General features: G+C 37.3%; 1 long non-coding RNA gene across 1 annotated transcript in view; it reads left to right on the top strand.

Moving 5' to 3' along the window:
* Nucleotides 1-4,097: 4,097 nt before the first annotated feature.
* The window catches only part of LOC129451094 (uncharacterized), a 41,724-nt gene continuing 28,068 nt past the window's right edge, over nt 4,098-17,753 (top strand). The window contains exon 1 of the long non-coding RNA XR_008646579.2: nt 4,098-4,205. This is a non-coding gene — a long non-coding RNA (uncharacterized lncRNA). The remainder of the gene's footprint in view (nt 4,206-17,753) is intronic.

The raw sequence follows: 17,753 nt of genomic DNA on the forward strand, positions 1-17,753 counted from the left end.
GTTGCACATTTAAAATGTAAGTTTAAAATTTAGTTTTTTAGTGGGATGATTTTGGTTACCACCATTTATGTTGCATACACACGAAACGCAAAACATCATGTTCCTTGCTCTAGATTACTTGCGCGATTTAACTTTGCGTCATGCGAGCTGAATATTTGCAACTTGCGCGAAAGATGCGTTAGACTGCGAATAGCGTGTGTTCGTGGCAATCGTGCCGTCCAATTCGCGACATTGGCAAATCCCTGCACGAATTTGCATCTATTCACGTCTTGCATTGTCTTTGCACAATATGTAATCTACTCACGCAAATAATTTAATTTGCTTATGGTGTGTACACAGCTTTATATTTAAATAAAAAAATGATGTCTGCAAAATAATTTTTTAAAAAGAAATACTGATAAATAATTGTAATTGAAGCGAATCGAAATCGAACCGAATTCAAACCATAAGAATTTAATCAAATCTCCAGATTGGTTGCAATACCCAGCCCTAATATTCTGTACTAAAATAAGGTAAATAAGGTAAAAACTATATAGTTTATATTTAAAGATAAAAAAGCAAAAGATTCTGAATTCCTTCCAGTGATCCATCCATCCACTGTAGTATACAATCATGAAGATGCATCACAGGCTTCTAATACGGGACGTTTCACAATGCTGAACCGACAGTCTCTGTACTAACCACTGGCTCATTGATTTGTTGAGGACGTTCAGAGATAAGAGGACAAACCGACAGTGAAAAGAGAGGTGGTGCTAGAATACAGATGAGAATGCTGATATCGATCCCTCTTTAGATTTATCCCTCCTTCCGAGAGCAACTCACTCACGCTCCACTTTAATGTGGATCTATCGATACTGTAAATGGTAATGCAAGGAAAGCATCTGTCAGAATGAGCTTAGGAATCCTGGCTTGCGACATTATAATTCAGCACATAATAATGTAATAGTAATAAGTGACAAAATCAAGCTGAGTAAATGTAAGGCTCTGATCTTGCCGATGACTGATTGTACCGCGAGGTGCTCTTTTCTGTTCGGAGGACTACAGCGGCAGATGAAAGCTCATTACCCAGCGTGGTGAGGAGAGGCGTGCAGAGGAAGTGGTTGGGGGAAGCGAGGCGCAGGGGTGGCTAATTGGGGTGTGTGATTACACCGGCTGCTGTTAGCAAGAATTAGGCAACAACAGACCCGGCAGTACTTCTCATCATCGCAGAGAGGAGGGAGCAATGCGACATTGCTGATATTGCCCTAATTATGCCAAACACCTTCTCTCCCGCAAGATCGCATAGCGTAACACACAGATCGCATGCACACGTTGTGTACAGACGCTTGCAAAAAGAAAAAGTAAAGCTTTTGGAATCACTGAATAGTTATGAACAAATTTTAGACACATTTTGAATATTCAGGATTGCGTGTGCAGTAGTAGGTGCCTGACCCATAGACGTTGCCCGACAGAGGCTCTCGTGGGCTTCATCTCGCCCCTCTAAAAATCTTTGATTTTGTGATTACTTTTCATGTTTAACAAATAACGATGTTTAAGGAAAAAAACTTTTTTCATTCATACAATTTTGTTCCAGTTTTTGCAAAAATCCAACTTCTGAACCATTAAAGCAGTGTTTCCCAACCAGGGGGCGGGGCCCACAAGGGGCCTAAGCAGATTTCCAAGAGGGACTTAAGATGACTTAAAATGATTAAAAATCTGACAAAACAAGCATTATTTAAAATAAAATAATTTTGGTCATTTTAGTAGTGAATATACATCTGTCTAGTCATTCCAAGCTCTAGTTAATTTTATTTGAAAAAAAAAAATGAATGAGTGGGGGGCCTTCAAATATGGGCAACTAGGGGGCCTTGTGGTTGAAAAAGTTTGAGAACCTGCATTAAAAGGACTTCAATTTTTTGTGAGCCCATCAAACAAAAAGCTATATTTAACTGCAGTCAAGCCTTCAGCTTACATTTAACTTTCTCAGAGGTCTGCTGTTAAGGTACTGCACCACTGACAGGAATTTCCATCTCTTTGTCAAGACATTGAGAAGTAATTCGCAGAACAAAAGCTTAGAAACAGGTGGACAGTGTGAATTAGAGAGACGTGACATTAAGAACAATGCCAGGAGTTCGCTTTGATTTTGCGTCACCGGTAATATACGCTAATACTTGATCACAGCACCAAAGAGTCGAATATCCTGTATCCACCTCTGTCTGATCTTATCGCCTCTTTTAGATGGTTGCTGTCTGTTAAAGAAGACATCAGCAAAGGCTTTCAATATGATCTCCAATGGATGTTTAAATTAGGCCTTGTTCTTGCCTGATTCTTGGTTTATGGAGTTGAAGATAACCATTAAGTTATAGTTTTAAGTAGGGCTGTCAAAAGATTAACCTCGATTAATCGCATACAAAATAAAAGTTTGTTTTTGCATAATATATGTGTGTGCACTGTGTAGGGCTGTGCAAAAATATTGATACAGCTAACTATCGTGATAATTTTTTCCACAATAGTGTATCGATATTTCAATCTCTACTATCGATGTTTTAAAAAAATCCCTCTGTGGGCGTCAAACGACCTCCTCTGCCACTGCTGTAGTTGTCGCTGTCCAGTTGTCTTTCATATACAGACATTCGCCCAATGTCTCAGAAGTAAGCGGGAGTGAGAAAACACCTGCAGCTTTCAAAGCCGACGTTTGGAAGCACTTTGGCTTAAAAAAAATAAAAAAAATCAGCTCTATTATTTTTACATTTTTGATTAAAAAAAAGAAAAAGTATTACAATGTATCGTAACCCGCAAACGCATCGTATCGTGATACACTGCACCATGAACCATGTATCGTGATACGTATTGTATCGCGAGGTCATTGCCAATATCCAGCCCTAGCACTGTGTGTAATTATTTTGTATATATAAATACACACACATGCACGTATTTAAGAAACATTTAAATGTATATATTTTTATTTATTTAGATTTTGTTAAAATATATATAAAAATATATAAATAAATCTTAATATGTATACATGTATGTGTGTATTTATATTCACAAAATAATTGCACACAACACACACAAATATATCATGCAAAAACAAACTTTTATTTTGTATGCGATTAATCACGATTATTCTTTTGACAGCCCTAGTTTTAAAGGCGGAGTCCACGATGTTTGAAAAACGCTTTGGAAAAGGAGACGCGCCGACTACCAAAACACACTTATAGCCAATCAGCAGTAAGGAGCGTGTCTACTAACCGACATCCTTGCCGGGTTGCGTATGTGTGGGGCGGGTCTATCAACGGAAGGTCCAGATTCTATTGGGGTAGGGGCGTGTTTGTTTAGGTGATTTCAAATATCAACATTGGCTTTCAAACATCGTGGACTCCGCCTGTAAGTGCTCATCATTTGATGGGTTAGTTCACCCAAAAATCATTTATTCACCCTCATGTTGTTACAAACCTGTATAAATGTATTTTTTCTGCTGAACTGATATTTGTAAGGAAGCAGAGAACAGAAGCACCATTGACTTCCATAGTAGAAAAAAAATACTACTATGGAAGTCAATGGTGCTCAAAAACAGTTTAGTTATAAACATTGCTCAAAATATCTTTTTTGTGTTCTGCAGAACAAAGAAATTAAGACAGGTTTGTAAAAACACGAGGGTCAGTAAATTACAGATTTTTCATTTTTGGTGAAAATTTTAAAGTAAGTTTATTGTAGTGTTGTTAAAGGGTTCACCTAAAAATAAAAATTCTGTCATCATTTACTCACTCTCATGTTGTTACAATCCCGCATAAATTTCTTTGTTCTGCTGAACACAAAGGAAGATATTTTGAGAATGTTTGTAACCAAATTGTTTGTGGATCCTATTCACTTCCATGGTAGGAAAAATGAATAGTATGGAGGTAAATGTAGTCCACGAATGGTTTGGTTACAAACATTTAGCAAAATTTCAGCTTTTGTGTTCATCAGAACAAAGAAATGTATACAGGTTTGTAAAATGAGGATGAGTAAATGATGACAGAATAGGGTTTTTTGGGGGGTGTTTTAGGCTTTATTTTTCATTTTGGGGTGAACTATCCCTTTAAGAATTGAAAAAAATACCTTTTTATCTTGTCTGTTTCAGATCACCTAGATGCAAAATCAGTATCGGCAACCAATGTTCATTGTGGGTCACTAATGCTCTGAACGCCTGGGTGAAAATGGAAGAATTTGAGCTCTAATAAGAGGTATATTATAACCCATGTGGTTTCTTCAGTGTGGTCCAGAGATTAACTATCAAAGCTACAGGTGCTGCACAAGTGGTTGACATCAAAAGCCCTGTATCTCTTAATGAAATGTTGCTATAATACTTGTCTTTGAACCTCATCTATTATCTATGACAAAGGCTCTGAATAAACGCCAAACCACACAGCACTAGCCCCACACCTTTTATTCACCGGCCCTTTGTTTTAAAAAACCGTTAGCCATTATCTTTGTATAACTAATAATAGGCATACATATAAAACAACATCCCTCAAAAACACAAAGTTACGTAAACTTATATAAAAGAGTATACGGGTTGATTACAGATGCACACTGCACTCTATTACTGAATTAGTCTTTATGTGGCTGTGCATAAATTTATTCAAAATGTGCAGTGACACTTACATCCACTAGATGTCGATAAAGCATTTGATAACTGTAAAATACCCGGTTGCTGTGTTTACCTTTTGTGGTTATTGTAAATCTTCATGCAAAAATCTACATTAAATACCCCCAAATCTCTCCTCGCCCTCCTCACCATTATACCTATTAAACTACATGAATATGTATACAATTGAGCAACTTGATAGTAAAAGGTTAAAAGTTTATACAAACCGAGCAGCTTAAAAGTTAAGGGTTAAAAATACAATGCTTTTAGCTTAAAAGAGAAAAGTGGAATATATTAGGCACAGTACGCTCCATGTAAAATCAATACAGCACCCCCTGGTGACCTGTAAACAGTAATCCTACCCCAGCATTCACTGTGAGGGATGTCATCACTGCCCACTAACAAACGGACAACTAACAAAACAGACTTTTACTAAACAACCATTTGGTAAGAAATCAGCTTTTTCATATTTTAGTAGCTTTCTTATATGCCACATAAGCTTGCATGCATTTAGCCTTATAAAAACAAATGCATTATACAGCATTAAATGCATTGAGGCCATGTCGTAGTACAGAAAACTAAAAGTTTTCATCGGTTCAGGGGCAAAAGAAACTGTGGATAGATTTTATTCTGTAAAGACTTTGGGAATTATTAAATAGTCATTTTAGTCAAGCAGTTAATATTGCACGGTCTGTAATCAGATAAAAAAAACATTACTTTGTAATCACACTATCATTGGAAACTTCTACAATCATCTTACCGAAAAATAAATGGAATATGTTTAATAATACAGAATTAAGTATCATCGTGGGGTATTAATGGTTGCAGAAATTAACAATAAGTGGCACAGAAGCAAAATTCATTGATATCATTGCCCTGGAGAAACTGAATTTATTTGAATATTATTATGCACAAATTATGCTATACCCATTTCTTCTACATTGACATTTTGTTTTTTGAAAAAAAATTAGCAAAAAATGCAAAATAATAATGAATAACCAACAGATAAGATATTCCTAAATATCATAATTTACATTAGGGGTTATCGCAGTGTGGCTGGTTTGGGCTTTGTTACCGTGAAGGAGGGTGGATTTTAATGTACTCAGTGTATACAGTTCTTTTTGTTTTATGCATTTTGTCACAGAAGTCACAGAAAAAGAATTAAAGGTACAGTTAACCCAAAAATGAAAATTCTGCCAACATTAAGTTTCTTCAAAACAATAAAAAACTTTGTTCTGCTGAACACAAATGAAGTTATTTTAAATAATGTTTGTAAACAAGCAGTTCTGGGGCACTATTGACTTCTATAGTGCTATGCAAGTGAATGGTACCCCAGATTTTTTTGATAATTAACATTTTTCAAGATATCTTCGTTTGTGTTTTGTTGAACAAAGAAATGTATCTAGGTTCAGAACAACTTGATGGGTTAGTAAATGATATCATCATTTTAATTTTTGCGTAAACTATCCCTTTAGGTAATTAATTGTCATCTTTCTTTCTTTCTTTCTTTCTTTCATGGACTAAATCAAACCTGATTAAACGTTTCTCATCACATTCTGTAATCTAGGTCAATGGTTCCCAAACTTTTTCAGCGTGTGGCCCCACTTTTGTATGGTGCATTCCTTTGCGGCCCCCCAAAGAAAATTTGTGACAAAAAACTCTTCTAAAACTCAACATTTTAATAAATAAAACATTAAATTATACAAAAAAGTAGTGCTTTTGGTTAGTAGCCTTTTTTTTTAGGTTTAATTACACAGAATTCATGATAAATTAATGTATTTCATAAAATGTCATAAAACTGGGGCCCCCCTGGCACCATCTCGCGGCCCCCAGTTTGAAAACCACTGATCTAGGTAATTTTGTGATTTTTAAGTGCTTTTAAAAGGCCTGCAAGGAAGTCAAAAATGTGTAACATTTAGTTTTTTAGTATTAAATATAAAAATACTCTAGCAAAAGAAGAGTTAAAACAGAAGTTATACATACTGATATATTAATAAACCGATGTTGTTGACAGGCTGTATCTCAGCCTACAGAACACATAAGAACATCAAGGCAGATAATTGAACTCCTATATTAAACTGCACGCCATTGTTTTAAAAAGCCTGACTGAATGTTCTTTTACCTGCTGCCAAATGACTTACATTTGCATGTCATTTGCCGCCCCTACTTTCATCTAAAATAACACTCATTGCGTAATAACAAGACGAACTGTCAGAAATACCTACTGATGCTCCGGTGCAGAGGTACATCTGCTTGCCTCTCCTCTCCGGCTGCACGTTGTTTGGAGCAGCACAAAGGGTGATGGGCAGTCGTTAGGTGGACACGCGGGCTTTTGATTTTTAATTGTAATTGTAATCCTCTCCACTTGAGGGCTGAAAATGTGCCGTTTGAAATCGGGACGGAAGATGGAGGGGGAGAGGCGATGTTCAGAGAGGCCCTCTTCACGCTGGCGATACATTAAAAGGTTTAATCCAACTGAAATGTAAATCACAGTTCTTGAAAACAAATTAAGGGGAAAGATAACAGAGGCGCGCACCATCAATACACCATCAACCCGGTCTGCGCCGCGGCCTGCTCCGCGCCTGAAATTACGCCAGGCTTGTTACCATGGGTAATGGTACACTGTCAGGTGGGCTGATTGCAAGGTTATGGTGAACGGAGCAGTCAGACGGCGCTGGATGAATTGGGGAGAAGAACAGACAGGCCATCACAATCACCCGGAGGTTCAGACAGACACACTCAGTGCGGCGAGGCCATCGCAGTTACGCCGATCCCTCATAATTGTGTATTCACCTTCTGTGATTTTGTGGGGGGTTTCTCTTTCTGACATGGCGAGCGGCGTAATTGTAGAGTAGAACATCAATGCCATCTCCCTTGACCCTTTGTGGGACCGAATGTTGTGCGATAAGCAGGAACCACCGAACAGGTGCGGGTGGAATACAGCCTGGTGCCTTTGTTGCAGTGTATCTTCACAATCTTTTTGGCTTTTAAAAAAAATCCATATTGCACCAAATTCATGTTTCTGTGGCTCAACTGGTAGAGTGTTGTGTATACCTTGTAAAGCACTGTAAGTCGCTTCAGACAAATCAGGTTAAAAAATGTAAATTAAATAAACGTTAAATGAATGAAGGGACATGTTGGGCCGTGTGTCATAAGGGAGTTTCTGGTGTTTTTAGTCAGAGAGGAACGGGTCAGTCTGCAGTTTCTCTTAACTGCGCTACTCTTTTATCCCCAGAGGTACCATTATCCATCTCAATCATTCCCTTGTTTGGGCCTCTTTCGCTCAATTACGGAGAGTCGGAGTTACAAATTTGTTACAAATTAAGCTTGTTGAGAACCCGAAAAGTTGAGCGGGGCCACCGAAGGGCTTGAAGTAGTTTGGATAAGTGTAGCTTAGCTTGCCCCTCATCCCTGGCCTGGGGCCCCGATGCTAGCGATACCGTGAGGTCCGGGGAAGAAGCTATCCTTCTGGAGCTCCCTCTCCATTAGGGAACAATCAGTGCCATTGTTAGCCGTGGAAGTGATGAGATTGCAAGAGGAGGAAACAAAGATGGTGGGATCGTTTTAGTGCAACTAGAGCTCCTGGCAGGTGCCCCTCTCTGCGTCTTTAATTGATCTCATTTGTTACTTATACCTCCCGATCAGGTTGTTATCACCGCGGCCCCGTCACGGATGGTCCCGCCGTGTCACCGTGACGACAAGGTGATGGGTCACTTCGGGGGGTGCGCGACCAGGGCGAGTAACCCAGGCGAGCCTCCCCTCTACTCTTACCGGCTTTATTTCACGACTGCTTACCGTTGCCCTGAAACAGGAAGCCCCCAAATATCCCAATTACACAAGTGCTTCATGTCCTTTTGTATCAGGATTTCTCTTACTTTCCTTTCTGTAGCACAAAGGGGCTGATTGTACTCGAGGCAGCGGCTCGAGCAGTCATGTCTGTTTTACGGGAAGCTGCCGGATCGCATGTGTCTATAATGGCTTTTAACGGCCCCCAGTAGAGGCCTGTTAAAGACTTTGGAGTTATGTAAACTGACGTTTTTACAATTGCCTTACTACATGTCTCTCTGAGCTTCAGTTGAAAGTCGTATGAGCAACACATGATATGCGGTAAGATAAACAGGCCACCTAGAAGTTGTTCAGCTTGAAAATGCTTTTTAATATGCTTTTATTTTTTTTACGAAATAGACATTTCACACATGAAGTGTCTAAGCGATGACTGTAAAAAATATTGCTGTAGTTATGCAGCTGTTAGCCAGTAACTTACTGTAGATTTAAATTTATCCAAAAAACCTTTTTCATTTTTTCCGTTGGATTTTTGGTTTCCAGAATGCTTTGCATTAGGGTATTATTTTAGTATTAGATAAAGACTAGTTATTGTTTAAGGTTCTTTTAACTTTGAATGAACTGTTTCCAAAAAATAACATAAATTAAATCTACAGTAAATTACTGGCAAATAACTGCCAGTAGTATTTCTACAGAAATTTTTAACAGTTTACTTTATTAAATTAAATAGTGATGACCCTGACTTTAAAAAATTTAACATGAAGAATGATAGTAGCTTCATCAATGAACTTTAAACTTCTCGTCTATCTCCTGTCCTGTGACGCACCAACACGACCTCACGTAATTACGTAATGCTGTGGAAAGGTCATGTGTTACATATATGAAACGCACATTTGTGGACCCTTTTAAACAATAAACACAAAGACATTAATTAGTATCATTCGACATACAACAACGTCGGAACGGTCCTCTTTCTCCACACTTGTAAACACTGGGGCGTAGTTTCGCATACGTCCTCCGTGACCTCTTGACGTGATGGCGTATTGCGTGCTGGCGCGTCAAAGGATCAGAGATAGACAAATTGTTGTTTAAAAGTGCATCCTTTTTATTTTTCTTGTCAAAAATGACAATCGTTTCGCTAGATAAGACCCTTATGCCTAGTTTGGGACTCTGTTGAAACTGCAATTTTGAACTGCATTAAAGCTGTTGGGTGTTGGGGTCCATTAAAGTCCATTAAAATGAGAAAAATCCTGGAATGTTTCCCTCAAAAAACATAATTTCTTCTCGACTGAACAAAGAAAGAAATCAACATTTTGGATGACATGGTGGTGAGTAAATAATCTGGATTTTTTTAAAGAAAATTGACTAATCCTTTAAAGATGACCAGTGTGTCCGTAAAGTTGATGTGAGTTCGGCATCTGACAATCATGGACTGTGTCAGTCCCAGTCCAGTCAACAAATCTGAGCGTAATGGTCCCCAAAACACACTGAATGCTCGATCAGGTCTTTTGTCTTGTTTCGTTCCGTTTTTCTTTATTCTCTTACCGTGTCACAAAGGTTTAAGACCTCGCCTGGAGCCTAGCGTGCAGTTGACTTGGCTGTCAGTGGAACGGATGGTGGCTTTACAAACCCAATTAGCAAAATTCGCTCTGATTTCAAAAACGAATCACATTTTTATTTCTCCCCAATCCGTCATCTGCCAATTTCGCTGGAAGTTAAAGTGCCACCAATTACTGCCCAGCGGCACTATCCCTGGCGCGAGTGCAGCATGTTTCAGGCGTCGGGTGGCATCTTGTGCGGCTTGGTCTTTGTCAGCGGGAACGAGAATTAAATTAGACTAATAGGAGGCTTGTTTCCAGCCACTGATTAAAAGGCCTAGGAGTTCCTCGGGCATCGCCTAGATCCAGGTCTACACATCCTTTGGAGAAAGAGAGGAGACGCGAAGGCGAGAGGTGGCTCCTGTAATGTCATATCGGACATCAGCACGTCTGTTTCCTCAGGGTCATTGTTCCTCAGACTTACTTTATTTCTATGGAACACGGGCGAGAAAAGGCGCTCTTCCTTTGGGGTGCTAATTAAGGGGAGCATCCGAAATTAATCAACAAATTCACTAGCGCGAAGGGCGATCTGTTTGAAGGCCTGGAAACAAAGTGCGTACAAACCGGGTGCAAAGAAGCCCTCGGCTATGGACTCGGAGACAAACAAGTGCACAGACGGCGGTGTGACACAAAAATTCATATAAGTATAAAATTTTACACTCATTTTTCTTGTCAGCTTGTCACATTGAATTATAAAGGTTGATTCGCTTAAATGGCTAAGTGAGATCATACGAATCCGGTCATCTGAATATCATCGCATGGTCAAAAAGGGACCGAGGGAGCACGTCGAGGGACGCTTCGATGAAGGCGCTGTTGAACAGACGCTGTGAAATAACCCCCCACCATCGCCACCGAAAAAATACAAACCAAAAAAATCGTCAAATCTGGGGATGTTTCACAGCCTGACTTGGCCTTGTGTTAACGTCACACACTTGCCCAAACCCTGCCATTCTGTTCGACGCCTACCACCCCCTCAGATGAAATGACACGTTCATTCTCCAAAGAAACACGGTTGCAGATAAAAAGTCTTATATAACCACTTTTATTCTTTTTAATTTCTGTCATTTGTTTTTTAAAGCAGTGACGGAGGGCCCTGAGGCTGTTTGTGACCTTTTGCTATGTAAATACGAGCAGGCACTGGCACGGAGACTGTCAGGAAGAGCTCAAAGACGGAGACAAACCCTATGTAACAGCACTCTGGGCATCTTTGGCACTTTGCTAGTGATATGACTGGGCGAGGTGTTTGTTTGATAATGGCAGTTGAATGATTTTTTGACAGGTGTTTTTGACACTACAGTCTGCTCCAGTGTGCAGCGACTGTCTGCTGTCAGTCATTTCACCATCTCTCTGTATTCGCTGACTGAAGGCGCCCTGGGTGACTGAACGTGTGCCGAAATGGTTGTTCGGAGAGGTCAGAGTGCACGTGTTTCCATGTAAAGAGTTATGTAGATAAACAGCCTCTTGTTATATTCAGTGATAAAAGGCGTACTTATTTAACACGCTTTATATGTTAAAATATTACTGCAACTGACAAATCGCATGATTTTATATAATGGAGAGCTCACTCCATTGCACACATAAAAGCGTATCTTGTTTTTATTAATGGGTTATGCTATGTGTGTTTCACAAAGCAATTGGCCTCGTTCGTGGTGTACAGTTTTTTATCATACACTGATGGGAAATAGCTGGCGGTTATTAGAATCTTGTTACATGTTATTTTGCCATCTGTATTGACATAATGCTAACATGTGGACAGCGCGCTGGAGCACAGATTACAATTATAGTAATTTGCATTTTTATTTCTTTGTAAGTTTTATTTTGTGGCCTTGCACAGGAAACACAAATTTAATCTACACAAAACTACATTTTATAACCACAAATTCATCCTCTCTTTCCCTTAAAACAGGAAATTCATGTTTTGAATTTAGGAGGAGAATAAGGAGAGATTTTACATATGGGTAGCTGAGGTAATTGTTTTCTAAATTAGTGTTTGTGTTGTGACAAGCTATACTCCTTCTATTTTAATATTATGTGCTTTTATAATAATTATAACACAATTTGTATGAATTTAAACAAGATTACTTTTGAAAATGAATATGTGACCTTAAAGGAATAGTCCATTTTCTTAAAAGAAAAATCCAGATAATTTACTCACCACCATGTCATCCAAAATGTTGATGTCTTTCTTTGTTCAGTCCAGAAGAAATTATGTTTTTTGAGAAAAACATTGCAGGATTTTTCTCATTTTAATAGACTTTAATGGACACCAACACTTAACACTTAACTCAACAAGTAACAGTTTTTTTTCAACGGAGTTTCAAAGGACTACAAACAATCCCAAACGAGGCACAAGTGTCCCATCAAGCAAAACGATTGTCATTTTTGACAATAAAAACAACAAATATACACATCTAAACCACAATTTCTCGTCTTCCTCCAGTCCTGAAAGCGTCAGCGTGACCTCACGCAATACGTGATGTCAAGAGGTCACAGAGGACGAACACGAAAAGTGTTTACAAGTGTGTTGAAAGAGGACCATTCCGATGTTGTTGTATGTCAACTGATACTAATTAATGTCTTTGTGTCAGTTTATTGCAGTGTTTCTCAAACTTTTTCGGCCCAAGGACCACTTTATCTTACAATTTTTTTCTGAGGACCACCTAACAGAATCCCACTCTAACGCCCCCCCAAAAAAACCACAAAATAGGAAGGATTAGCTAAATTTAAGTTTAATATGCAACTTTCAAGTCAAAAACTAATTTTTTAAACACAAATGCAATGCTATGTTCAGAAATGATTATATGAATTTTATTTCATTTGAAAAAGTAAATGTGAAATGAGTTGCAGCTTATATGAACAACAAACTGCACATGTGCAAAAAATGCAATTAAACATATTATAACAGCCTGGGTCCAACTTAATGTCATTCCAAAGAGCCATTAGTTTAAAACTGAGGTGGTGGGTATATGAAGTCTATGGTTGTAACTATGGTAACAATAAAATACTGAAAAAAAATGTTCCCCTTAATGTCCAAAATCACTAAAATTTCACGGATTTTACACATGAAACAAAAACTTGTATTACAAAACTAATAGATCTGTGGATTTTAGCTGCTTTCAGTTGACGCTTGATCTTTTATTTTGACTCCTCTTTGGTTTAGCCAACCGATCAATTTTTACGTTATTAAAACAGAAAGGCAAGAACTGATATCACAGTCTACTTAAATAAGTGACGATTGTATAAACACTTGCCTAGTTTAGGTCATCTTTTGGCGGACCACTGGGGGGGTTTGGCGGACCACAAGTGGTCCGCGGACCACACTTTGAGAATTACTGGTTTATTGTTTACAATCGTCCGCAAATTTGCGTTTTATATATGTAACACGTGACCTCCCTACGTCACTACGCATTTACGTTAGGTCGCGCTGGACCAGACCTAGACAAAAAGTTGAGGTTTAAAAGAGCATATTTTTTATTTTTCTTGTCAAAAATGACAATCGTTTCGCTTGGTAAGACCCTTATGCCTCGTTTGGGATCGTTTATAGTCTTTTGAAATTCCGTAAAAAAAAAACTGTTACGTGTTGAGTTAAGTGTTAAGTGTTGGTGTTCATTAAAGTCCATTTAAATAAGAAAAATCCTGCAATGTTTTCCTCAAAAAACATAATTTCTTCTCGACTAAACAAAGAAAGACATCAACATTTTGGATGACATGGTAAATTATCTGGATTTTTCTTTTAAGAAAATTGAATATTCCTTTAAGTCTTAAGTCTCACGGTTGTATTTGTAGCAATAGCCAACGATACATTGTACACTCTAAAAACAAATGGTGCTAAGTAGCACTAAAAGTGGTTCACTGGCGCGTAATCAACCCCGGATGGTTCTTCATAGGTGCTTTAGGTGCTACTGTACATAGCACTAAAAATGGTTCCCTTATGATTACGAGCTTTTAGTGCTATTAGCACATTTTTTTTAGATGCCAAATTTCTTTTATGCCAAAAATCATAAGAATATGTTAAAACTATGTTCCTACCGTAAATATATATAAAACGTATTCTTTGTAATATGTGTTGCTAAGGACTTAATTTGGACAACTTTAAAGGAAATTTTCCTGAACATTTTGATTTTGCATCCTCAGATTCTAGATTTTCAAGTAGTTGTACATGTATCTCGGCCAAATATATACCAAACCATACATCAATTGAAAGCTTATTTATTCAACTTTCAGATTATGTATAAATCTCAATTAAAATTTGTCCTTGGTCACATATTTCAGACTGTATACCTTTAAAAAAATCTATTAAATTGTGAAAAACATCAAATAAGTCATAACCATATACATTTACATTTCTTATCAATTTTAACACAAAGGCTTGAATTAAATGCATGCAATGTGTCAACTATCAGTATGCACTCAGAAAAAAAGAGAAGACACAAAGATATACACTCATTCAAGTGAACATGACCCAGTGGAGTCTATACCTCTGTGCCAATTATTGAACCCTGGGGACAGCTCAATAAAGGAGACGTGGAATGGTTTATCAGAAAGCATTGTGTAAGAGACAATGTAGCAACATTAGTAATGTATTCCTGATAACTGTGAAAACTGATATCTGACTGTAACTGAGAACATAATTCTAGTTCCTCTGTGTGATATCTGGTCAGAAAAAAATATCAAAAATGGTCCCAAGCTGTCACTAAAAAATGATGTTAGTACCTCTAAGGTACATATTGGTATCAAATATATACATATTTGTAGCAAAATGGTACTTTTTAAACACTCCCAGGTGAAAAAGTAGTACACTTCCATAGTGTACTTAAAGTGCTTTATTTTCGCACACTAATTTTGTACTTAATATACTAAAAATTAATCTTTAGTACTTCTTAAGAAGTGTAAGTGTACTTCACTGTGCTATTTTGAGACACCATGAAAATGAACTAAAATGCACTTTTAACATACTATCTCTGTATTAAAAATGTATTTAGTTAACACTTGTATTAAACTTGAACTCAACTTCATACAAAGATGGGTTCAAGTTTACTACAAGTGGTACCTTAATACATTTTTAAATACATTTTTAGCACATTTTAGTTCATATTTATGGTGTCTCGAAATAGCACAGTGAAGTACACTTAGATAATCTTAAGAACATTTAAAGGTGAAGTAAAAAGTGTTTCTGTGCATTAGTAGATTTAACTAAATAAAATGAGTAAACTGTGTTACAATTTTGTTTAAATCAAAATATGAGTTAAAATAACATAATTTGAATAATTTGAGTAATTCTAAATGAACACATCATTGAGTAAATTCAACATTTTATCATGGATAATCAACTTAAATTTGTAAGAAGGAAATTAACTTAATAATTTTGTATTGAAACTACGTGATTTTATTATTAAACATAACTAACTAGGCAGTGGAATCATAGTTCCCAGCATGCTTTGCACGGGACTGCATTTGGAGAGTATAATTTGAATTTAAACTTTTATGTGTTTTTAACAAAAAAGAAAGACTTGTTAGTTTTTAATGTTCATTTATCTTCGAGACTTGGAAGACTTTCTGTTTCTTCTTTTGAGTTTTGTACTTACCATTGTTCAGAAGGCTGGTGCTTGTGCATACTGAAGTATGTCGCGCTTTACAGCTGCCCAAAACAAAATTGGGTGGGCGCATTGATTGAATAAACAATTTGTGCTCTTATCTCACAGAAGTATGAAGTCTAAATCAATGCTTATGGAAACAACAACAAACCATAAAAAGTTACCTGTACCAAGAAAAGTAAATTAAACTAACAGAGTAATACTCAAACTATTATTTAACTAAACTTAATTTTGTTGCATTTCTTTCTACTAGTAATATTACAGTGTTTGGTTGCAAGTTGACTCAACCTAAAACTTCCCATGCAATCACTTGCCTCACTTTTTATAAGTTAGATCTAGGTATTACTTTTTACAGTATATTAAGGTCAAAATTTGTGTGCGAAAATAAAGCACTTTAAGTACACAATGGAAGTGTACTACTTTTCACCTGGGCTGTCAGAAAAAAATGGTCAGAATATGTACCCCAGCTGTCACTGAGGCTGTACCCTTTCAAAAATGACAGCTTTGCACCTAACGGTACATTCACGGGGCGTAAGCATTGGCGCTTCCCATTAACTTTTAATGGGTGACGTCATGCGTTGCCGAACTGAATTGTGGATCCGTCTGCGTCACGTCACTGCTGTTGCTCGTGGCAGAAGAACATTTCTCAACTTTTCAAGCGGCAACGCGTGCGTCAGCCAATCATATCGCCTATATGCAAATAACCTAGACTGAGCCAGCCAATTGCGTTTATAGAAGACCGGAGCTTGGATAGCACACTGTGATTGGCTGTTGGCCACGCTTCAGACAAGCCTTCCGTCAAGCATTAACGCTTTCGCCCCATGTGAATGTACCATAAGGATTTCATTTTAGTACCTCAGAGGTAGATATTGGTACCAAAGAGAGCTTATTAGTACCTCAAAAATACATATTAGTATCTCATATTGGTACTAAATGTTTACACACTGAAAAAAATGATTAATTCAATTTACTCATTTTTTTAAGGTAAATGGTCGCAATCAATTTTTTTAAGCTACATTTAAAGAAACGTTTTTTATTTTATTTTTCATTTTTTTGTTTTGTTTAAATGTAGCTTAAATAAATTGATTGCAACCACTTACGTTAAAAAATTGAGTAAATTGAATGAATAATTTTTTCAGTGCATATCTGTACCTAATGGTCCATGTTAGGACCTTTTTAAAGGGTATACTGCCCCAATGACAGCTAGAGTACATATTTTGACAATTTTTTTTTCTAAAAATATAGGTCTTTAAGGCAGTGGTTCTCAAACTTTTTCGGCATAAGGCCCCCCTTGTGTACGGAAAATTATTTTGCGCCCCCCCCCCCCCCCCCAAAGAAAATTTATGACAAAAAACAATTCTAAAACTTAACATTTTAAGTAAACAAAACATATTAAATTATACAAAGAAGTGCTGTTGGTTAGTAGCCTTATTTTTTAGGTTTAATTACACAGAATTCATGATAAAGTAATGTATTTTATAAAATGTCATACAACTGGGGCCCCCCTGGCACCATCTTGCGGCCCCCCTGGGGGCCCCGGTCCCCAGTTTGAGAACCACTGCTTTAAGGTACAGTAATCTACCCAAAATTGTATTCTGTTTTGTATTCCTGTAAAGGTACAAAACAGAACCTTAGGGTACAACCCCAATGACAGAAAAGGTACAGTTTCAAACCATTTTTTTTCACAATGAAGGGTGCTTTCCTAGTGACAGCTTTTGTGGAGAATTTTGGACCGTTTTTTTCCTGATGGTGTTAATTGTCATTTCTCAATTTAACAGAAGCATGCAATTCAAGAAACAATCCAACTGGGTAACTGTTGCTCATCTTGTTTGCTTTGATTCTCTTGGTTTATGTAGAAATGTTCTAAACAGGTCTTTTGATTGCACATCATATAAAAATCAAATATTCTGAAGGTTGACGTGGCATGCACGCACAAATGTTAATTTTTCAAAAATGTTTTGTGACCTGTTCTCAGTCCACAGAGCATTTACAGAGTTTTTGCCCACATTAATATACATTTTAAAAAGCAGTAAATTATCACATCACTAAAAGAGACGAATAGCAATTTGCATATTTTGAAATGTAGAGTGGTCTCATAATTAGCTAAAATCTAATGTGCTTTAATTTGGCAGAATAATCATCACGGTGTGCCAAAATAAGTAGCGGAAA

This window comes from Misgurnus anguillicaudatus, chromosome 8 (assembly GCF_027580225.2).
Source record: "Misgurnus anguillicaudatus chromosome 8, ASM2758022v2, whole genome shotgun sequence".
Lineage (NCBI taxonomy): Eukaryota > Metazoa > Chordata > Actinopteri > Cypriniformes > Cobitidae > Misgurnus > Misgurnus anguillicaudatus.